The sequence below is a fragment of the Taudactylus pleione genome, unplaced genomic scaffold (assembly GCF_031769625.1).
Source record: "Taudactylus pleione unplaced genomic scaffold, aTauple2 ptg000070l, whole genome shotgun sequence".
Classification (NCBI taxonomy): domain Eukaryota; kingdom Metazoa; phylum Chordata; class Amphibia; order Anura; family Myobatrachidae; genus Taudactylus; species Taudactylus pleione.
The window spans coordinates 17035935-17060250 of NW_028284472.1; the positions used below are offsets into that span (position 1 = coordinate 17035935).

At 35.9% G+C, this 24316-nt stretch overlaps 11 non-coding genes across 11 annotated transcripts; all 11 read left to right on the top strand.

The window, feature by feature from the left end:
* Positions 1-173: 173 nt before the first annotated feature.
* On the top strand, positions 174-259 carry TRNAR-UCU (transfer RNA arginine (anticodon UCU)). The gene is given in 2 exon segments: positions 174-210; positions 224-259. It is a non-coding gene; the product is annotated as a tRNA-Arg (tRNA).
* A 2492-nt stretch (positions 260-2751) lies between these two features.
* TRNAR-UCU (transfer RNA arginine (anticodon UCU)) lies at positions 2752-2837 on the top strand. Its single transcript is given in 2 exon segments — positions 2752-2788; positions 2802-2837. It is a non-coding gene; the product is annotated as a tRNA-Arg (tRNA).
* Positions 2838-6441: 3604 nt separating this feature from the next.
* TRNAR-UCU (transfer RNA arginine (anticodon UCU)) lies at positions 6442-6527 on the top strand. Its single transcript is given in 2 exon segments — positions 6442-6478; positions 6492-6527. It is a non-coding gene; the product is annotated as a tRNA-Arg (tRNA).
* A 472-nt stretch (positions 6528-6999) lies between these two features.
* TRNAR-UCU (transfer RNA arginine (anticodon UCU)) lies at positions 7000-7085 on the top strand. The gene is given in 2 exon segments: positions 7000-7036; positions 7050-7085. It is a non-coding gene; the product is annotated as a tRNA-Arg (tRNA).
* Positions 7086-9036: 1951 nt separating this feature from the next.
* TRNAR-UCU (transfer RNA arginine (anticodon UCU)) lies at positions 9037-9122 on the top strand. Its single transcript is given in 2 exon segments — positions 9037-9073; positions 9087-9122. It is a non-coding gene; the product is annotated as a tRNA-Arg (tRNA).
* A 2601-nt stretch (positions 9123-11723) lies between these two features.
* Positions 11724-11809, top strand: TRNAR-UCU (transfer RNA arginine (anticodon UCU)). Its single transcript is given in 2 exon segments — positions 11724-11760; positions 11774-11809. It is a non-coding gene; the product is annotated as a tRNA-Arg (tRNA).
* Positions 11810-13939: 2130 nt separating this feature from the next.
* TRNAR-UCU (transfer RNA arginine (anticodon UCU)) lies at positions 13940-14025 on the top strand. The gene is given in 2 exon segments: positions 13940-13976; positions 13990-14025. It is a non-coding gene; the product is annotated as a tRNA-Arg (tRNA).
* A 1588-nt stretch (positions 14026-15613) lies between these two features.
* TRNAR-UCU (transfer RNA arginine (anticodon UCU)) lies at positions 15614-15699 on the top strand. The gene is given in 2 exon segments: positions 15614-15650; positions 15664-15699. It is a non-coding gene; the product is annotated as a tRNA-Arg (tRNA).
* Positions 15700-17829: 2130 nt separating this feature from the next.
* On the top strand, positions 17830-17915 carry TRNAR-UCU (transfer RNA arginine (anticodon UCU)). Its single transcript is given in 2 exon segments — positions 17830-17866; positions 17880-17915. It is a non-coding gene; the product is annotated as a tRNA-Arg (tRNA).
* A 1588-nt stretch (positions 17916-19503) lies between these two features.
* TRNAR-UCU (transfer RNA arginine (anticodon UCU)) lies at positions 19504-19589 on the top strand. The gene is given in 2 exon segments: positions 19504-19540; positions 19554-19589. It is a non-coding gene; the product is annotated as a tRNA-Arg (tRNA).
* Positions 19590-23301: 3712 nt separating this feature from the next.
* On the top strand, positions 23302-23387 carry TRNAR-UCU (transfer RNA arginine (anticodon UCU)). The gene is given in 2 exon segments: positions 23302-23338; positions 23352-23387. It is a non-coding gene; the product is annotated as a tRNA-Arg (tRNA).
* The last annotated feature ends 929 nt before the right edge of the window (positions 23388-24316 follow it).

The following is a 24316-nucleotide window of genomic DNA, read 5'->3' on the forward strand; positions in this document are numbered from 1 at the left end:
TATGTCACTAAATCGCATATTTAAAATAGGACTTGCACCAAATATCAGCAAGAGGAAGACTCAGATATTGCTGTTTTTCCATTTGGGAGAACTATTGTAAATATCTGACACTCCTTTGCCTCGCTATGTATTCTACAAGTGCTACAGTCGAACCAAGCGCTAAAACTGCCTGGGGCTCTGTGGCGCAATGGATAGCGCATTGGACTTCTAGTTGGTTGTAGTTATTCAAAGGTTGTGGGTTCGAGTCCCACCAGAGTCGCTCTTTAGTTTTAAATGCAAATATTTAGGATTTACATTCAACTTTTCATAACAATATGATTGGAGATTGGACATCCTTATACTACATAAACAATATAATGATCGGTTTTTGAATGGAAAGTCCCTTTCAAAGTTAGATCACAAGTTACAATGTAATTTCAGATTCCTTTAAACCAGTAATTGGTGTTTTGAAAACATTTTTCTCTATGCTCAACTAGCCTTGCTCAGATTGAGGGGTATGTATTCTAAAACATCATAAAAAAATGTCTCCCTACAGTCCTTAATTGTGTACCATAAATTATGTCAATAAATCAGCATACTTAAAATAGGACTTGCACCAAATATCAGCAAGAGGAAGACTCAGAAATAGCTGTTTTTGCATTTGGGAGAACTATTGTAAATATCTGACACTCCTTTGCCACTCTATGTATTCTACAAGTGCTACAGTTGAACCAAGCGCGTAAATCTCCCAGGGGCTCTGTGGCCCAATGGATAGCACCTTGGAATTCTAGTTGGTTGTAGTTATTCAAAGGTTGTGGGTTAAAGTCCCACCAGAGTCGTTCTTTAATTTTAAATGCAAATATTTAGGATTTACATTCAACTTTTCATAACAATATGATTGGAGATTGGACATCCTTATACTACATAAACAATATAATTATCGGTTGTTGACTGGAAAGTCCCCTTCGAAGTTAGATTACAAGTTACAATGTAATTTCAGATTCCTTTAAACCAGTAATTGGTGTTTTGAAAAATTACATTGTATCCGCATACTTAAAATAGGACTTGCACCAAATATCAGCAAGAATGAAGTCTCAGATATAGCTGTTTTTGCATTTGGGAGAACTATTGTAAATATCTGACACTCCTTTCCCACTCTATGTATTCTACAAGTGCTACAGTTGAACCAAGCGCATAAAACGCCTGGGGCTCTGTGGCGATGGAAAGCGCATTGGACTTCTAGTTGGTTGTAGTTATTCAAAGGTTGTGGGTTTGAGTCCCACCAAAGTCGTTCTTTAGTTTTAAATGCAAATATTTAGGATTTACATGCAACTTCTCATAACAATATGATTGGAGATTGGAGATCCTTATACTACATAAACAATATAATGATCGGTTGTTGACTGGAAAGTCCCTTTCAAAGTAAGATCACACGTTACAATGTAATTTCAGAATCCTTTAAACCAGTAATTGGTGTTTTGAAAACACTTTTGTCTCTACTCAACTAGCCTTGCTCAGATTGAGGGGTATGTATTCTAAAACATCACAAAATAATGTCTCCCTACAGTCCTTAATTGTGTACCACAAATTATGTCACTAAATCCGCATACTTAAAATAGGACTTGCACCAAATATCAGCAAGAGGAAGACTCAGATATAGCTGTTTTTGCATTTGGGAGAACTATTGTAAATATCTGACACTCCTTTGCCACTCTATGTATTCTACAAGTGCTACAGTCGAACCAAGCGCTTAAACTGCCAGGGGTGCTGTGGCGCAATGGATAGCGTGTTAGAAATTTAGTTGGTTGTAATTATTCAAAAGTTGTGGGCTTGAGTCCCACCAGATTCATTCTTTAGTTTTAAATGCAAATATTTACTATTTACATTCAACTTTTCATAACAATATGATTGGAGATTGGAGATCCTTATACTACATAAACAATATAATGATCGGTTGTTGACTGGAAAGTCCCCTTCGAAGTTAGATCACAAGTTACAATGTAATTTCAGATTCCTTTAAACCAGTAATTGGTGTTTTGAAAAATTACATTGTATCCGCATACTTAAAATAGGACTTGCACCAAATATCAGCAAGAGGAAGACTCAGATATAGCTGTTTTTGCATTTGAGAGAACTATTGTAAATATCTGACACTCCGTTGCCACTCTATGTATTCTACAAGTGCTACAGTTGAACCATGAGCGTAAACCGCCTTGGACTCTGTGGCGATGGATAGCGCATTGGACTTCTAGTTGGTTCTAGTTATTCAAAGGTTGTGAGTTTGAGTCCCACCAGAGTCGTTCTTTAGTTTTAAATGCAAATATTTAGGATTTACATGCAACTTATCATAACAATATGATTGGAGATTGGAGATCCTTATACTACATAAACAATATAATGATCGGTTTTTGACTGGAAAGTCCCTTTCAAAGTAAGATCACAAGTTACAATGTAATTTCAGATTCCTTTAAACCAGTAATTGGTGTTTTGAAAAAACTTTTGTCTCTACTCAACTAGCCTTGCTCAGATTGAGGGCTATGTATTCTAAAACATCATAAAAAAATGTCTCCCTACAGTCCTTAATTGTGTACCACAAATTATGTCACCAAATCCGCAAACTTAAAATAGGACTTGCACCAAATATCAGCAAGAGGAAGACTCAGATATAGATGTTTTTGCATTTGGGAGAACTATTTTAAATTTCTGACACTCCTTTGGCACTCTATGTATTCTACAAGTGCTACAGTCGAACCAAGCGCTAAAACCGCGATGGGCTCTGTGGTGCAATGGATAGTGCGTTGGTCTTCTAGTTGGTTGTAGTTATTCAAAGGTTGTGGGTTCAAGTCCCACCAGAGTCATTCTTTAGTTTTAAATGCAAATATGTAAAATTTAAATTCAACTTTTCATAACAATATGATTGGAGATTGGAGATCATTATACTATATAAACAATATATTGATCGGTTGTTGACTGGAAAGTCCCTTTCAAAGTAAGATCACAAATTACAATGTAATTTCAGATTCCTTTAAATCAGTAATTGGTGTTTTGAAAACACTTTTGTCTCTACTCAACTAGCCTTGCTCAGACTGAGGGGTATGTATTCTAAAACATCATAAAAAAATTTCTCCCTAGAGTCCTTAATTGTGTACCACAAATTATGTCACTAAATCCGCATACTTAAAACAGGACTTGCACCAATATCAGCAAGAGGAAGACTCAGATATAGCTGTTTTTCCATTTGGAAGAACTATTGTAAATATCTGACACTCCTTTCCCACGCTATGTATTCTACAAGTGCTACAGTCGAACCAAGCGTTAAAACTGCCATGGGCTCTGTGGCCCAATGGATAGCGCATTGGAATTCTAGTTGGTTGTAGTTATTCAAAGGTTGTGGGTTACAGTCCCACCAGAGTCATTCTTTAGTTTTAAATGCAAATAATTAGGATTTACATTCAACTTTTCATAACAATATGATTGGAGATTGGAGATCCTTATACTACATAAACAATATAATGATCGGTTGTTGACTGGAAAGTCCCCTTCGAAGTTAGATCACAAGTTACAATGTAATTTCAGATTCCTTTAAACCAGTAATTGGTGTTTTGAAAAATTACATTGTATCCGCATACTTAAAATAGGACTTGCACCAAATATCAGCAAGAGGAAGACTCAGATATAGCTGTTTTTGCATTTGAGAGAACTATTGTAAATATCTGACACTCCTTTGCCACTCTATGTATTCTACAAGTGCTACAGTTGAACCATGAGCGTAAACCGCCTTGGACTCTGTGGCGATGGATAGCGCATTGGACTTCTAGTTGGTTCTAGTTATTCAAAGGTTGTGAGTTTGAGTCCCACCAGAGTCGTTCTTTAGTTTTAAATGCAAATATTTAGGATTTACATGCAACTTATCATAACAATATGATTGGAGATTGGAGATCCTTATACTACATAAACAATATAATGATCGGTTTTTGAATGGAAAGTCCCTTTCAAAGTAAGATCACAAGTTACAATGTAATTTCAGATTCCTTTAAACCAGTAATTGGTGTTTTGAAAAAACTTTTGTCTCTACTCAACTAGCCTTGCTCAGATTGAGGGTTATGTATTCTAAAACATCATAAAAAAATGTCTCCCTACAGTCCTTAATTGTGTACCACAAATTATGTCACCAAATCCGCAAACTTAAAATAGGACTTGCACCAAATATCAGCAAGAGGAAGACTCAGATATAGATGTTTTTGCATTTGGGAGAACTATTTTAAATTTCTGACACTCCTTTGGCACTCTATGTATTCTACAAGTGCTACAGTCGAACCAAGCGCTAAAACTGCCGTGGGCTCTGTGGTGCAATGGATAGTGCGTTGGTCTTCTAGTTGGTTGTAGTTATTCAAAGGTTGTGGGTTCAAGTCCCACAAGAGTCATTCTTTAGTTTTAAATGCAAATATGTAAGATTTAAATTCAACTTTTCATAACAATATGATTGGAGATTGGAGATCATTATACTATATAAACAATATATTGATCGGTTGTTGACTGGAAAGTCCCTTTCAAAGTAAGATCACAAATTACAATGTAATTTCAGATTCCTTTAAATCAGTAATTGGTGTTTTGAAAACACTTTTGTCTCTACTCAACTAGCCTTGCTCAGACTGAGGGGTATGTATTCTAAAACATCATAAAAAAATTTCTCCCTAGAGTCCTTAATTGTGTACCACAAATTATGTCACTAAATCCGCATACTTAAAACAGGACTTGCACCAATATCAGCAAGAGGAAGACTCAGATATAGCTGTTTTTCCATTTGGAAGAACTATTGTAAATATCTGACACTCCTTTCCCACGCTATGTATTCTACAAGTGCTACAGTTGAACCAAGCGTTAAAACTGCCATGGGCTCTGTGGCCCAATGGATAGCGCATTGGAATTCTAGTTGGTTGTAGTTATTCAAAGGTTGTGGGTTACAGTCCCACCAGAGTCATTCTTTAGTTTAAAATGCAAATAATTAGGATTTACATTCAACTTTTCATAACAATATGATTGGAGATTGGAGATCCTTATACTACATAAACAATATAATGATCGGTTGTTGACTGGAAAGTCCCCTTCGAAGTTAGATCACAAGTTACAATGTGATTTCAGATTCCTTTAAACCAGTAATTGGTGTTTTGAAAAATTACATTGTATCCGCATACTTAAAATAGGACTTGCACCAAATATCAGCAAGAGGAAGACTCAGATATAGCTGTTTTTGCATTTGAGAGAACTATTGTAAATATCTGACACTCCTTTGCCACTCTATGTATTCTACAAGTGCTACAGTTGAACCATGAGCGTAAACCGCCTTGGACTCTGTGGCGATGGATAGCGCATTGGACTTCTAGTTGGTTCTAGTTATTCAAAGGTTGTGAGTTTGAGTCCCACCAGAGTCGTTCTTTAGTTTTAAATGCAAATATTTAGGATTTACATGCAACTTATCATAACAATGTGATTGGAGATTGGAGATCCTTATACTACATAAACAATATAATGATCGGTTGTTGACTGGAAAGTCCCTTTCAATGTAAGATCACAAGTTACAATGTAATATCAGATTCCTTTAAACCAGTAATTGGTGTTTTGAAAACACTTTTGTCTCTACTCAACTAGCCTTGCTCAGATTGAGGGGTATGTATTCTAAAACATCATAAAAAAATGTCTCCCTACAGTCCTTAATTGTGTACCACAAATTATGTCACTAAATCCGCATACTTAAAATAGGACTTGCACCAAATATCAGCAAGAGGAAGACTCAGATATAGCTGTATTTGCATTTGGGAGAACTATTGTAAATTTCTGACACTCCTTTGCCACTCTATCTATTCTACAAGTGCTACAGTCGAACCAAGCGCTTAAACTGCCAGGGCCGCGGTGGCGCAATGGATAGCCTGTTAGACTTCCAGTTGGTTGTAGTTATTCAAAAGTTGTGGTCTTGAGACCCACCAGAGTTGTTCTTTAGTTTTAAATGCAAATATTTATGATTTACATACAACTTTTCATAACAATGTGATTGGAGATTGGAGATCCTTATACTACATAAACAATATAATGATCGGTTGTTGACTGGAAAGTCCCTTTCAAAGTAAGATCACAAGTTACAATGTAAATTCAGATTCCTTTAAACCAATAATTGGTGTTTTGAAAACACTTTTGTCTCTACTCAACTAGCCTTGCTCAGATTGAGGGGTAAGTATTCTAAAACATCATAAAAAAATGTCTCCCTACAGTCCTTAATTGTGTACCACATATTATGTCACTAAATCCGCATACTTAAAATAGGACTTGCACCAAATATCAGCAAGAGGAAGACTCAGATATAGCTGTTTTTCCATTTGGGAGAACTATTGTAAATATCTGACACTCCTTTGCCACGCTATGTATTCTACAAGTGCTACAGTCGAACCAAGCGCTAAAACCGGCAGGGGCTCTGTGGCACAATGGATAGCGCATTGGACTTCTAGTTGCTTGTAGTTATTCAAAGGTTGTGGGTTCAAGTCCCCCCAGAGTCGTTCTTTAGTTTTAAATGCAAATATTTAGGATTTACATTCAACTTTTCATAACAATATGATTGGAGATTGGACATCCTTATACTACATAAACAATATAATGATCGGTTTTTGACTGGAAAGTCCCTTTCAAAGTTAGGTCACAAGTTACAAAGTAATTTCAGATTCCTTTAAACCAGTAATTGGTGTTTTGAAAACACTTTTCTCTCTGCTCAACTAGCCTTGCTCAGATTGAGGGTTATGTATTCTAAAACATCATAAAAAAATGTCTCCCTACAGTCCTTAATTGTGTACCACAAATTATGTCAATAAATCCGCATACTTAAAATAGGACTTGCACCAAATATCAGCAAGAGGAAGACTCAGATATAGCTGTTTTTGCATTTGGGAGAACTATTGAAAATATCTGACACTCCTTTGCCACGCTATGTATTCTACAAGTGCTACAGTCGAACCAAGCGCTAAAACCGGCAGGGGCTCTGTGGCGCAATGGATAGCGCATTGGACTTCTAGTTGGTTGTAGTTATTCAAAGGTTGTGGGTTTGAGTCCCACCAGAGACATTCTTTAGTTTTAAATGCAAATATTTAGGATTTTCATTCAACTTTTCATAACAATATGATTGGAGATTGGACATCCTTATACAGGTACTACATAAACAATATAATGATCGGTTATGGACTGGAAAGTCCCTTTCCAAGTTAGATTACAAGTTACAATGTAATTTCAGATTCCTTTAAACCAGTAATTGGTGTTTTGAAAACACTTTTATTTCTACTCAACTAGCCTTGCTCAGATTGAGTGGTATGTATTCTAAAACATCATAAAAAAATGTCTCCCTACAGTCCTTAATTCTGTACCACAAATTATGTCACTAAATCCGCATACTTAAAATAGAACTTGCACCAAATATCAGCAAGAGGAAGACTCAGATATAGCTGTTTTTGCATTTGGGAGAACTATTGTAAATATCTGACCCTCCTTTGCCACTCTATGCATTCTACAAGTGCTACAGTTGAACCAAGCGCTTAAACCGCCTGGGGTTCTGTGGCGATGGATAGCGCATTGGACTACTAGTTGGTTGTAGTTATACAAAGGTTGTTTGTTTGAGTCCCACCAGAGTCGTTCTTTAGTTTGAAATGCAAATATTTAAGATTTACATTCAACTTTTCATAACAATATGATTGGAGATTGGAGATCCTTATACTATATAAACAGTATAATGATCGGTTGTTGACTGGAAAGTCCCTTTCAAAGTTAGATTACAAGTTACAATGTAATTTCAGATTCCTTTAAACCAGTAAATGCTGTTTTGAAAACACTTTTGTCTCTACTCAACTAGCCTTGCTCAGATTGAGGGCTATGTATTCTAAAACATCATAAAAAAATGTCTCCCTACAGTCCTTAATTGTGTACCGCAAATTATGTCACTAAATCTGCATACTTAAAATAGGACTTGCACCAAATATCAGCAAGAGGAAGACTCAGATATAGCTGTTTTTGCATTTGGGAGAACTATTTTAAATTTCTGACACTCCTTTGCCACTCTATGTGTTCTACAAGTGCTACAGTCGAACCAAGCGCTAAAACCGCCATGGGCTCTGTGGTGCAATGGATGGTGCGTTGGACTTCTAGTTGGTTGTAGTTATTCAAAGGTTGTGGGTTCGAGTCCCACCTTAGTCATTCTTTAGTTCTAAATGCAAATATTCAGGATTTACATTCAACTTTTCATAACAATTTGATTGTAGATTGGAGATCCTTATACTACATAAACAATATAATGATCGGTTATTGACTGGAAAGTCCCTTTCGAAGTTAGATCACAAGTTACAATGTAATTTCAGATTCCTTTAAACCAGTAATTGGTGTTTTGAAAAATTACATTGTATCCGCATACTTAAAATAGGACTTGCACCAAATATCAGCAAGAGGAAGACTCAGACATAGCTGTTTTTGCATTTGGACGAACTATTGTAAATATCTGACACTCCTTTGCCTCGATATTTATTTTACAACTGCTACAGTCGAACCAAGCGTTAAGATTGCGTAAATCTGCCAGGGGCTCTGTGGCCCAATGGTTAGCACCTTGGAATTCTAGTTGGTTGTAGTTATTCAAAGGTTGTGGGTTAAAGTCCCACCAGAGTCATTCTTTAGATTTAAATGCAAATATTTAGGATTTACATTCAACTTTTCATAACAATATGATTGGAGATTGGACATCCTTATACTACATAAACAATATAATGATCGGTTGTTGACTGGAAAGTCCCCTTCAAAGTTAGATTACAAGTTACAATGTAATTTCAGATTCCTTTAAACCAGTAATTGGTGTTTTGAAAAATTACATTGTATCCACATACTTAAAATAGGACTTACACCAAATATCAGCAAGAATGAAGACTCAGATATAGCTGGTTTTCCATTTGGGAGAACTATTGTAAATATCGGACACTCCTTTGCCATGCTATTTATTCTACAAGTGCTACAATCGAACCAAGCACTAAAACCGCAAGGGGCTCTGTGGCGCAATGGATAGCGCATTGGACTTCTAGTTGGTTGTAGATATTCAAAGGTTGTGGGTTCAAGCCCCCCCAGAGTCGTTCCTTAGTTTTAAATGCAAATATTTAGGATTTACATTCAACTTTTCATAACAATATGATTGGAGATTGGACATCCTTATACTACATAAACAATATATTGATCGATTTTTGACTGGAAAGTCCCTTTCAAAGTTAGATCACAAGTTACAATGTAATTTCAGATTCCTTTAAACCAGTAATTGGTGTTTTGAAAACACTTTTCTCTCTGCTCAACTAGCCTTGCTCAGATTGAGGGGTATGTATTCTAAAACATCATAAAGAAATGTCTCCCTACAGTCCTTAATTGTGTACCACAAATTATGTCAATAAATCCGCATACTTAAAATAGGATTTGCACCAAATATCAGCAAGAGGAAGACTCAGATATAGCTGTTTATGCATTTGGGAGAACTATTGTAAATATCTGACACTCCTTTGCCACTCTATGTATTCTACAAGTGCTACAGTTGAACCAAGCGCGTAAACCGCCTGGGGCTCTGTGGCGATGGATAGCGCATTGGAATTCTAGTTGGTTGTAGTTATTCAAAGGTTGTGGGTTTGAGTCCAACCAGAGTCATTCTTTAGTTTTAAATGCAAATATTTAGGATTTACATTCAACTTTTCATAACAATATGATTGGAGATTGGACATCTTTATACAGGTACTACATAAACAATATAATGATCGGTTATGGACTGGAAAGTCCCCTTCGAAGTTAGATTACAAGTTACAATGTAATTTCAGATTCCTTTAAACCAGTAATTGGTGTTTTGAAAAATTACATTGTATCAGCATACTTAAAATAGGACTTGCACCAAATATCAGCAAGAGGAAGACTCAGATATAGCTGTTTTTGCATTTGGGAGAACTATTGTAAATATCTGACACTCCTTTGCCACTCTATGTATTCTACAAGTGCTACAGTTGAACCATGCGCGTAAACCGCCTTGGACTCTGTGGCGATGGATAGCACATTGGACTTCTAGTTGGTTCTAGTTATTCAAAGGTTGTGAGTTTGAGTCCCACCAGAGTCGTTCTTTAGTTTTAAATGCAAATATTTAGGATTTACATGCAACTTCTCATAACAATATGATTGGAGATTGGAGATCCTTATACTACATAAACAATATAATGATCGGTTGTTGACTGGATAGTCCCTTTCAATGTAAGATCACAAGTTACAATGTAATATCAGATTCATTTAAACCAGTAATTGGTGTTTTGAAAACACTTTTGTCTCTACTCAACTAGCCTTGCTCAGATTGAGGGGTATGTATTCTAAAACATCATAAAAAAATGTCTCCCTACAGTCCTTAATTGTGTACCACAAATTATGTCACTAAATCCGCATACTTAAAATAGGACTTGAACCAAATATCAGCAAGAGGAAGACTCAGATATAGCTGTATTTGCATTTGGGAGAACTATTGTAAATTTCTGACACTCCTTTGCCACTCTATCTATTCTACAAGTGCTACAGTCGAACCAAGTGCTTAAACTGCCAGGGGCGCGGTGGCGCAATGGATAGCGTGTTAGACTTCTAGTTGGTTGTAGTTATTCAAAAGTTGTGGTCTTGAGACCCACCAGAGTTGTTCTTTAGTTTTAAATGCAAATATTTAGGATTTACATACAACTTTTCATAACAATATGATTGGAGATTGGAGATCCTTATACTACATAAACAATATAATGATCGATTTTTGACTGGAAAGTCCCTTTCAAAGTAAGATCACAAATTACAATGTAAATTCAGATTCCTTTAAACCAGTAATTGGTGTTTTGAAAACACTTTTGTCTCTACTCAACTAGCCTTGCTCAGATTGAGGGGTAAGTATTCTAAAACATCATAAAAAAATGTCTCCCTACAGTCCTTAATTGTGTACCACATATTATGTCACTAAATCCACATACTTAAAATAGGACTTGCACCAAATATCAGCAAGAGGAAGACTCAGATATAGCTGTTTTTCCATTTGGGAGAACTATTGTAAATATCTGACACTCCTTTGCCACGCTATGTATTCTACAAGTGCTACAGTCGAACCAAGCTCGAAAATTGCCAGGTGCTCTGTGGCTCAATGGATAGCACATTGGACTTCTAGTTGGTTGTAGTTATTCAAAGGTTGTGGGTTCAAGTCCCCCCAGAGTCGTTCTTTAGTTTTAAATGCAAATATTTAGGATTTACATTCAACTTTTCATAACAATATGATTGGAGATTGGACATCATTATACTACATAAACAATATAATGATTGGTTGTTGACTGGAAAGTCCCTTTCAAAGTTAGATCACAAGTTACAATGTAATTTCAGATTCCTTAAAACCAGTAATTGGTGTTTTGAAAACACTTTTATCTCTACTCAACTTGCCTTTCTCAGATTGAGTGGTATGTATTCTAAAACATCATAGAAAAATGTCTCCCTACAGTCCTTAATTGTGTACCACAAATTATGTCACTAAATCCGCATACTTAAAATAGGACTTGCACCAAATATCAGCAAGAGGAAGACTCAGATATAGCTGTTTTTGCATTTGGGAGAACTATTGTAAATATCTGACACTCCTTTGCCACGCTATGTATTCTACAAGTGCTACAGTCGAACCAAGCGCTAAAACCTGCAGGGGCTCTGTGGCGCAATGGACAGCGCATTGGACTTCTAGTTGGTTGTAGTTATTCAAAGGTTGTGGGTTTGAGTCCCACCAGAGTTGTTCTTTAGTTTTAAATGCAAATATTTAGGATTTTCATTCAACTTTTCATAACAATATGATTGGAGATTGGACTTCCTTATACAGGTACTACATAAACAATATAATGATCGGTTATGGACTGGAAAGTCCCTTTCAAAGTTAGATTACAAGTTACAATGTAACTTCAGATTCCTTTAAATCAGTAATTGGTGTTTTGAAAACACTTTTATTTCTACTCAACTAGCCTTGCTCAGATTGAGTGGTATGTATTCTAAAACATCATAAAAAAATGTCTCCCTACAGTCCTTAATTGTGTACCACAAATTAAGTCACTAAATCCGCATACTTAAAATAGAACTTGCACCAAATATCAGCAAGAGGAAGACTCAGATATAGCTGTTTTTGCATTTGGGAGAACTATTGTAAATATCTGACACTCCTTTGCCACTCTATGTATTCTACAAGTGCTACAGTCGAACCAAGCGCTTAAACCGCCTGGGGCTCTGTGGCGATGGATAGCGCATTGGACTACTAGTTGGTTGTAGTTATACAAAGGTTGTGGGTTTGAGTCCCACCAGAGTCATTCTTTAGTTTGAAATGCAAATATTTAAGATTTACATTCAACTTTTCATAACAATATGATTGGAGATTGGAGATCCTTATACTATATAAACAGTATAATGATCGGTTGTTGACTGGAAAGTCCCTTTCAAAGTAAGATTACAAGTTACAATGTAATTTCAGATTCCTTTAAACCAGTAATTGGTGTTTTGAAAACACTTTTGTCTCTACTCAACTAGCTTTGCTCAGATTGAGGGCTATGTATTCTAAAACATCATAAAAAAATGTCTCCCTACAGTCCTTAATTGTGTACCACAAATTATGTCACTAAATCCGCATACTTAAAATAGGACTTGCACCAAATATCAGCAAGAGGAAGACTCTGATATAGCTGTTTTTGCATTTCGGAGAACTATTGTAAATTTCTGACACACCTTTGCCACTCTATGTATTCTACAAGTGCTACAGTCGAACCAAGCGCCTAAACTGCAAGGGGCGTGGTGGTGCAATGGATAGCGCGTTAGACTTCTAGTTGGTTGTAGTTATTCAAAAGTTGTGGGCTTGAGTCCCACCAGAGTCGTTCTTTAGTTTTAAATGCAAATATTTATGATTTACATACAACTTTTCATAACAATATGATTGGAGATTGGAGATCCTTATACTACATAAACAATATAATGATCGGATGTTGAATGGAAAGTCCCTTTCAAAGTAAGATCACAAGTTACAAAGTAAATTCAGATTCCTTTAAACCAGTAATTGGTGTTTTGAAAACACTTTTGTCTCTACTCAACTTGCATTGCTCAGATTGAGGGGTAAGTATTCTAAAACATCATAAAAAAATGTCCCCCTACAGTCCTTAATTGTGTACCACAAATTATGTCACTAAATCGCATACTTAAAATAGGACTTGCACCAAATATCAGCAAGAGGAAGACTCAGATATAGTTTTTTTTCCATTTGGGAGAACAATTGTAAATATCTGACACTCCTTTGCCACGCTATGTATTCTACAAGTGCTACAGTCGAACAAAGCGCTAAAACCGCCAGGGGCTCTGTGGCGCAATGGATAGCACATTGGACTTCAAAGGTTGTGGGTTCGAGTCCCCCCAGAGTCGTTCTTTAGTTTTAAATGCAAATATTTAGGATTTACATTCAACTTTTCATAACAATATGATTGGAGATTGGACATCCTTATACTACATAAACAATATAATGATCGGTTGTTGACTGGAAAGTCCCTTTCAAAGTTAGATTACAAGTTACAATGTAATTTCAGATTCCTTTAAATCAGTAATTGGTGTTTTGAAAACACTTTTGTCTCTACTCAACTTGCCTTGCTCAGATTGAGGGGTATGTATTCTAAAACATCATAAAAAAATGTCTCCCTACTGTCATTAATTGTGTACCACAAATTATGTCACTAAATCCGCTTTCTTAAAATAGGACTTGCACCAAATATCAGCAAGAGGAAGACTCAGATATAGCTGTTTTTGCATTTGGGAGAACTATTGTAAATATCTGACACTCCTTTGCCACTCTATGTATTCTACAAGTGCTACAGTCGAACCAAGCTCTAAAGCCACCAGTGGCTCTGTGGCGCAATGGATAGCGCATTGGACTTCTTGTTGGTTGTAGTTATTCAAAGGTTGTGGGTTCGAGTCCCACCAGAGTCGTTCTTTAGCTTTAAATGCAAATATTTAGGAACTACATTCAACTTTTCATAACAATATGATTGGAGATTGGACATCCTTATACTACATAAACAATATAATGATCGGTTATTGACTGGAAAGTCCCTTTCAAAGTTAGATTACAAGTTACAATGTAATTTCAGATTCCTTTAAACCAGTAATTGGTGTTTTGAAAACACTTTTGTCTCTTCTCAACTAGCCTTGCTCAGATTGAGTGGTATGTATTCTAAAACATCATAAAAAGATGTCTCCCTACTGTCCTTAATTGTGTACCACAAATTATGTCACTAAATCCGCATACTTAAAATAAGACTTGCACCAAATATCAGCAAGAGGAAGACTCAGATATTGCTGTTTTTGCATTTGGGAGAACTATTGTAAATATCTGACACTCTTTTGCCACTCTATGTATTCTACAAGTGCTACAGTCGAACCAAGAGCTAAATTCTCCAGGGGTTCTGTGGCACAATTTATAGTGCATAGGACTTCTAGTTGGTTGTAGTTATTTAAGGGTTGTGGGTTCGAGACCCACCAGAGTTGTTCATTAGTTTTTAAATTCAAATATTTAGGAATTACATTCAACTTTTCATAACAATATGATAGGAGATTGGACATCCTTATACTACATAAACAATATAATGATCGGTTGTTGACTGGAAAGTTCCTTTCAAAGTTAGATCACAAGTTACAATGTAATTTCAGATTCCTTAAAACCAGTAATTGGTGTTTTGAAAACACTTTTATCTCTACTCAACTTGCCTTTCTCAGATTGAGTGGTATGTATTCTAAAACATCATAAAAAAATGTCTCCCTACAGTCCTTAATTGTGTACCACAAATTATGTCACTAAATCCGCATACTTAAAATAGGACTTGCACCAAATATCAGCAAGAGGAAGACTCAGATATAGCTGTTTTTGCATTTGGGAGAACTATTGTAAATATCTGACACTCCTTTGCCACTCTATGTATTCTACAAGTGCTACAGTCGAACCAAGCGCTAAAGCTGCCAGGGCGCTGTGGTGCAATGGAAAGCGCGTTAGACTTCTAGTTGGTTGTAGTTATTCAAAAGTTGAGGGCTCGAGTCCCACCAGATTCATTCTTTAATTTTAAATGCAAATATTTAGGATTTACATTCAACTTTTCATAACAATATGATTGGAGATTGGACAACCTTATACTACATAAACAATATAATGATCGGTTGTTGACTGGAAAGTTCCTTTCAAAATTAGATCACAAGTTACAATGTAATTTCAGATTCCTTTAAACCAGTAATTGGTGTTTTGAAAACACTTTTATCTCTACTCAACTTGCCTTTCTCAGATTGAGTGGTATGTATTCTAAAACATCATAGAAAAATGTCTCCCTACAGTCCTTAATTGTGTACCACAAATTATGTCACTAAATCCGCATACTTAAAATAGGACTTGCACCAAATATCAGCAAGAGGAAGACTCAGATATAGCTGTTTTTGCATTTGGGAGAACTATTGTAAATATCTGACACTCCTTTGCCACGCTATGTATTCTACAAGTGCTACAGTCGAACCAAGCGCTAAAACCTGCAGGGGCTCTGTGGCGCAATGGACAGCGCATTGGACTTCTAGTTGGTTGTAGTTATTCAAAGGTTGTGGGTTTGAGTCCCACCAGAGTTGTTCTTTAGTTTTAAATGCAAATATTTAGGATTTTCATTCAACTTTTCATAACAATATGATTGGAGATTGGACTTCCTTATACAGGTACTACATAAACAATATAATGATCGGTTATGGACTGGAAAGTCCCTTTCAAAGTTAGATTACAAGTTACAATGTAACTTCAGATTCCTTTAAATCAGTAATTGGTGTTTTGAAAACACTTTTATTTCTACTCAACTAGCCTTGCTCAGATTGAGTGGTATGTATTCTAAAACATCATAAAAAAATGTCTCCCTACAGTCCTTAATTGTGTACCACAAATTAAGTCACTAAATCCGCATACTTAAAATAGAACTTGCACCAAATATCAGCAAGAGGAAGACTCAGATATAGCTGTTTTTGCATTTGGGAGAACTATTGTAAATATCTGACACTCCTTTGCCACTCTATGTATTCTACAAGTGCTACAGTCGAACCAAGCGCTTAAACCGCCTGGGGCTCTGTGGCGATGGATAGCGCATTGGACTACTAGTTGGTTGTAGTTATACAAAGGTTGTGGGTTTGAGTCCCACCAGAGTCATTCTTTAGTTTGAAATGCAAATATTTAAGATTTACATTCAACTTTTCATAACAATATGATTGGAGATTGGAGATCCTTATACTATATAAACAGTATAATGATCGGTTGTTGACTGGAAAGTCCCTTTCAAAGTAAGATTACAAGTTACAATGTAATTTCAGATTCCTTTAAACCAGTAATTGGTGTTTTGAAAACACTTTTGTCTCTACTCAACTAGCTTTGCTCAGATTGAGGGCTATGTATTCTAAAACATCATAAAAAAATGTCTCCCTACAGTCCTTAATTGTGTACCACAAATTATGTCACTAAATCCGCATACTTAAAATAGGACTTTCACCAAATATCAGCAAGAGGAAGACTCTGATATAGCTGTTTTTGCATTTCGGAGAACTATTGTAAATTTCTGACACACCTTTGCCACTCTATGTATTCTACAAGTGCTACAGTCGAACCAAGCGCCTAAACTGCAAGGGGCGTGGTGGTGCAATGGATAGCGCGTTAGACTTCTAGTTGGTTGTAGTTATTCAAAAGTTGTGGGCTTGAGTCCCACCAGAGTCGTTCTTTAGTTTTAAATGCAAATATTTATGATTTACATACAACTTTTCATAACAATATGATTGGAGATTGGAGATCCTTATACTACATAAACAATATAATGATCGGATGTTGAATGGAAAGTCCCTTTCAAAGTAAGATCACAAGTTACAAAGTAAATTCAGATTCCTTTAAACCAGTAATTGGTGTTTTGAAAACACTTTTGTCTCTACTCAACTTGCATTGCTCAGATTGAGGGGTAAGTATTCTAAAACATCATAAAAAAATGTCCCCCTACAGTCCTTAATTGTGTACCACAAATTATGTCACTAAATCGCATACTTAAAATAGGACTTGCACCAAATATCAGCAAGAGGAAGACTCAGATATAGTTTTTTTTCCATTTGGGAGAACAATTGTAAATATCTGACACTCCTTTGCCACGCTATGTATTCTACAAGTGCTACAGTCGAACAAAGCGCTAAAACCGCCAGGGGCTCTGTGGCGCAATGGATAGCACATTGGACTTCAAAGGTTGTGGGTTCGAGTCCCCCCAGAGTCGTTCTTTAGTTTTAAATGCAAATATTTAGGATTTACATTCAACTTTTCATAACAATATGATTGGAGATTGGACATCCTTATACTACATAAACAATATAATGATCGGTTGTTGACTGGAAAGTCCCTTTCAAAGTTAGATTACAAGTTACAATGTAATTTCAGATTCCTTTAAATCAGTAATTGGTGTTTTGAAAACACTTTTGTCTCTACTCAACTTGCCTTGCTCAGATTGAGGGGTATGTATTCTAAAACATCATAAAAAAATGTCTCCCTACTGTCATTAATTGTGTACCACAAATTATGTCACTAAATCCGCTTTCTTAAAATAGGACTTGCACCAAATATCAGCAAGAGGAAGACTCAGATATAGCTGTTTTTGCATTTGGGAGAACTATTGTAAATATCTGACACTCCTTTGCCACTCTATGTATTCTACAAGTGCTACAGTCGAACCAAGCTCTAAAGCCACCAGTGGCTTTGTGGCGCAATGGATAGCGCATTGGACTTCTTGTTGGTTGTAGTTATTCAAAGGTTGTGGGTTCAAGTCCCACCAGAGTCATTCTTTAGCTTTAAATGCAAATATTTAGGAACTACATTCAACTTTTCATAACAATATGATTGGAGATTGGACATCCTTATACTACATAAACAATATAATGATCGGTTAATGACTGGAAAGTCCCTTTCAAAGTTAGATTACAAGTTACAATGTAATTTCAGATTCCTTTAAATCAGTAATTGGTGTTTTGAAAACACTTTTGTCTCTTCTCAACTAGCCTTGCTCAGATTGAGTGGTATGTATTCTAAAACATCATAAAAAGATGTCTCCCTACTGTCCTTAATTGTGTACCACAAATTATGTCACTAAATCCGCATACTTAAAATAAGACTTGCACCAAATATCAGCAAGAGGAAGACTCAGATATTGCTGTTTTTGCATTTGGGAGAACTATTGTAAATATCTGACACTCTTTTGCCACTCTATGTATTCTACAAGTGCTACAGTCGAACCAAGAGCTAAATTCTCCAGGGGTTCTGTGGCACAATTTATAGTGCATAGGACTTCTAGTTGGTTGTAGTTATTTAAGGGTTGTGGGTTCGAGACCCACCAGAGTTGTTCATTAGTTTTTAAATTCAAATATTTAGGAATTACATTCAACTTTTCATAACAATATGATAGGAGATTGGACATCCTTATACTACATAAACAATATAATGATCGGTTGTTGACTGGAAAGTTCCTTTCAAAGTTAGATCACAAGTTACAATGTAATTTCAGATTCCTTAAAACCAGTAATTGGTGTTTTGAAAACACTTTTATCTCTACTCAACTTGCCTTTCTCAGATTGAGTGGTATGTATTCTAAAACATCATAAAAAAATGTCTCCCTACAGTCCTTAATTGTGTACCACAAATTATGTCACTAAATCCGCATACTTAAAATAGGACTTGCACCAAATATCAGCAAGAGGAAGACTCAGATATAGCTGTTTTTGCATTTGGGAGAACTATTGTAAATATCTGACACTCCTTTGCCACTCTATGTATTCTACAAGTGCTACAGTCGAACCAAGCGCTAAAGCTGCCAGGGCGCTGTGGTGCAATGGAAAGCGCGTTAGACTTCTAGTTGGTTGTAGTTATTCAAAAGTTGAGGGCTCGAGTCCCACCAGATTCATTCTTTAATTTTAAATGCAAATATTTAGGATTTACATTCAACTTTTCATAACAATATGATTGGAGATTGGACAACCTTATACTACATAAACAATATAATGATCGGTTGTTGACTGGAAAGTTCCTTTCAAAATTAGATCACAAGTTACAATGTAATTTCAGATTCCTTAAAACCAGTAATTGGTGTTTTGAAAACACTTTTATCTCTACTCAACTTGCCTTTCTCAGATTGAGTGGTATGTATTCTAAAACATCATAGAAAAATGTCTCCCTACAGTCCTTAATTGTGTACCACAAATTATGTCACTAAATCCGCATACTTAAAATAGGACTTGCACCAAATATCAGCAAGAGGAAGACTCAGATATAGCTGTTTTTGCATTTGTGAGAACTATTGTAAATATCTGACACTCCTTTGCCACTCTATGTATTCTACAAGTGCTACAGTCGAACCAAGCGCTAAAACCGCCAGTGGCTCTGTGGCGCAATGGATAGCGCATTGGACTTCTAGTTAGTTGTAGTTATTCAAAGGTTGTTGGTTCGAGTCCCACCAGAGTCGTTCTTTAGTTTTAAATGCAAATATTTAGGATTTACATTCAACTTTTCATAATAATATGATTGGAGATTAGACATCCTTATACTACATAAACAATATAATGATCGGTTATTAACTGGAAAGTCCCTTTCAAAGTTAGATTACAAGTTACAATGTAATTTCAGATTCCTTTAAATCAGTAATTGGTGTTTTGAAAACACTTTTGTCTCTACTCAACTAGCCTTGCTCAGATTGAGGGGTATGTATTCTAAAACTTCATAAAAAAATGTCTCCCTACTGTCATTAATTGTGTACCACAAATTATGTCACTAAATCCGCTTTCTTAAAATAGGACTTGCACCAAATATCAGCAAGAGGAAGACTCAGATATAGCTGTTTTTGCATTTGGGAGAACTATTGTAAATATCTGACACTCCTTTGCCACTCTATGTATTCTACAAGTGCTACAGTCGAACCAAGCGCGAAAGCTGCCAGGGGCACTGTGGTGCAATGGAAAGTGCGGTCGACTTCAAGTTGGTTGTAGGTATACAAAAGTTGTGGGCTCGAGTCCCACCAGATTCATTCTTTAATTTTAAATGCAAATATTTAGGATTTACATTCAACTTTTTATAACAATATGATTGGAGATTGGAGATTCTTATACTACATAAAAAATATAATGATCGCTTTTTGACTGGAAAGTCCCTTTCAAAGTTAGATCACAAGTTACAAAGTAAATTCAGATTCCTTTAAACCAGTAATTGGTGTTTTGAAAACACTTTTGTCTCTACTCAACTAGCCTTGCTCAGATTGAGGGGTATGTATTCTAAAACATCATAAAAAAATGTCTCCCTACAGTCATTAATTGTGTACCACAAATTATGTCACTAAATCCGCATACTTAAAATAGGACTTGCACCAAATATCAGCAAGAGGAAGACTCAGATATAGCTGTTTTTGCATTTGGGAGAACTATTGTAAATATCTGACACTCCTTTGCCACTCTATGTATTCTACAAGTGCTACAGTCAAACCAAGCGCAAAAACAGCCAGGGGCTCTGTGGCTCAATTGATAGCGCATTGGACTTCTAGTTGGTTGTAGTTATTCAAATGTTGTGGCTTCAAGTCCCACCAGAGATGTTCTTTAGTTTTAAATGCAAATATTTAGGATTTACATTCAACTTTTCATAACAATATGATTGGAGATTGGACATCCTTATACTACATAAACAATATAATGATCGGTTGTTGACTGGAAAGTTCCTTTCAAAGTTAGATCACAAGTTACAAGGTAATTTCAGATTAATTTAAACCAGTAATTGGTGTTTTGAAAACACTTTTATCTCTACTCAACTAGCCTTGCTCAGATTGAGGGGTATGTATTCTAAAACATCATAAAAAAATGTCTCCCTACAGTCATTAATTGTGTACCACAAATTAAGTCACTATATCCGCGTACTTAAAATAGGACTTGCACCAAATATCAGCAAGAGGAAGACTCAGATATAGCTGTTTTTGCATTTGGGAGAACTATTGTAAATATCTGACACTCCTTTGCCATTCTATGTATTCTACAAGTGCTACAGTCGAACCAAGCGCTAAAACCGCCGGTGGCTCTGTGGTGCAATGGATAGTGCATTGGACTTTTAGTTGGTTGTAGTTATTCAAAGGTTGTGGGTTCTAGTCCCAACAGAGTCGTTCTTTAGTTTTAAATGCAAATATTTAGGATTTACATTCAACTATTCATAACAATATTATTGGAGATTGGACATCCTTATACTAAATAAACAATATAATGATCGGTTGTTGACAGGAAAGTTCCTTTCAAAGTTAGATCACAAGTTACAATGTAATTTCATATTCCTTTAAAACAGTAATTGGTGTTTTGAAAACACTTTTGTCTCTACTCAACTAGCCTTGCTCAGATTGAGGGGTATGTATTCTAAAACATCATAAAAAAATGTCTCCCTACAGTCCTTAATTGTGTACTACAAATTATGTCACTAAATGCGCATACTTAAAATAGGACTTGCACCAAATATCAGCAAGAGGAAGACTCAGATATAGCAGTGTTTGCATTTGGGAGAACTATTGTAAATTTCTGACACTCCTTTGCCACTCTATGTATTCTACAAGTGCTACTGTCGAACCAAGCGGCAAATCTGCAGGGGCTCTGTGGCGCAATGGATAGCGCTTTGGCCTTCTAGTTGGTTGTAGTTATTCAAAGGTTGTGGGTTCGACTCCCATCAGAGTTGTTCTTTAGTTTTAAATGCAAATATTTAAGATTTACATTCAACTTTTCATAACAATATGATTGGAGATTGGACATCCTTATACAGGTTCAGTCTCCCATATCCAAATATTCCGAAATACGGAATATTCCGAATTACGGAATAATTTCGGCTTGACTGAGATAATAAAACCTTTGATTTTTGATGGTTCAATGTACAAAAACTTTGTCTAAGGCACAAATTATTAAAAATATGGTATAAAATTACCTTCAGGTTGTGTGTATAGGGTGTAAATGCAACATTAGTTTATTTCATGTATGTACACAAACATTGCTTGAGCCACAAAATTATTGAAAATATTGTATAAAATGAGCTGCAGGCTGTGAGTATAAGGTGCATATAACACATATATGCATTCTGTGTGTATATTGGGGTCCCATTCCCAAGATATTTCATTATGATATGCAATTATTCCAAAATACGGAATATTCCATTATCCAAAATACCCCTGGTACCAAGCATTTTGGATATGGGAGACTCAACCAGTACTACATAAACAATATAATGATCGGTTTTTGACTGGAAAGTCCCTTTCAAAGTTAGATCACAAGTTACAATGTAATTTCAGATTCCTTTAAACCAGTAATTGGTGTTTTGAAAACATTTTTGTCTCTGCTCAACTAGCCTTGCTCAGATTGAGGGGTATGTATTCTAAAACATCATGAAAAAATGTCTCCCTACAGTCCTTAATTGTGTACCACAAATTATCAAATTATATCACTAAATCCGCATACTTAAAATAGGACTTGCACCAAATATCAGCAAGAGGAAGACTCAGATATAGCTGTTTTTGCATTTTGGAGAACTATTGTAAATATCTGACACTCCTTTGCCACTATATGTATTCTACAATTGCTAGAGTCGAACCAAGCGCTAAAGCTGCCAGGGGCGCTGTGGTGCAATGGAAAGCGCGTTAGACTTCTAGTTGGTTGTGGTTATTCAAAAGTTGTGGGCTCGAGTCCCTCCAGATTCATTCTTTAATTTTAAATGCAAATATTTAGGATTTACATTCATCTTTTTATAACAATATGATTGGAGATTGGAGATTCTTATACTACATAAACAATATAATGATCGCTTTTTGACTGGAAAGTCCCTTTCAAAGTTAGATCACAAGTTACAATGTAATTTCAGATTCCTTTAAACCAGTAATTGGTGTTTTGATAACACTTTTGTCTCTACTCAACTAGCCTTGCTCAGATTGAGGGGTATGTATTCTAAAACATCATAAAAAAATGTCTCCCTACAGTCATTAATTGTGTACCACAAATTATGTCACTAAATCCGCATACTTAAAATAGGACTTGCACCAAATATCAGCAAGAGGAAGACTCAGATATAGCTGTTTTTGCATTTGGGAGAACTATTGTAAATATCTGACACTCCTTTGCCACTCTATATATTCTACAAGTGCTACAGTCGAACCAAGCACAAAAACTGCAAGTGGCTCTGTGGCGCAATGAATAGCGCATTGGACTTCTAGTTGGTTGTAGTTATTCAAAGGTTGTGGGTTCGAATCCCACCAGAGACAGTCTATAGTTTCAAATGCAAATATTTAAGATTTACTTTCAACTTTTCATAACAATATGATAGGAGATTGGATATCTATATACTACCTAAACAATATAATGATCGCTTTTTGACAGGAAAGTCCCTTTCAAAGTTAGATCACAAGTTACAATGTAATTTCAGATTCCTTTAAATCAGGAATTGGTGTTTTGAAAACACTTTTGTCTCTACTCAACTAGCCTTGCTCAGATTGAGGGGTATGTATTCTAAAACATCATAAAAAAATGTCTCTCTACTGTCATTAATTGTGTACCACAAATTATGTCACTAAATCCGCTTTCTTAAAATAGGACTTGCACCAAATATCAGCAAGAGGAAGACTCAGATTTAGCTGTTTTTGCATTTGGGAGAACTATTGTAAATATCTGACACTCCTTTGCCACTCTATGTATTCTACAAGTGCTACAGTCGAACCAAGCGCTAAAGCTGCCAGGGGCGCTGTGGTGCAATGGAAAGCGCGTTAGACTTCTAGTTGGTTGTAGTTATTCAAAGGTTGTGGGTTCAAGTCCCACCAGAGTCGTTCTTTAGTTTTAAATGCAAATATTTAGGAACTACATTCCACTTTTCATAACAATATGATTGGAGATTGGACATCCTTATACTACATAAACAATATAATGATCGGTTGTTGACTGGAAAGTTCCTTTCAAAGTTAGATCACAAGTTACAATGTAATTTCAGATTCCTTAAAACCAGTAATTGGTGTTTTGAAAACACTTTTATCTCTACTCAACTAGCCTTTCTCAGATTGAGTGGTATGTATTCTAAAACATCATAAAAAAATGTCTCCCTACAGTCCTTAATTGTGTACCACAAATTATGACACTAAATCCGCATACTTAAAATAGGACTTGCACCAAATATCAGCAAGAGGAAGACTCAGATATAGCT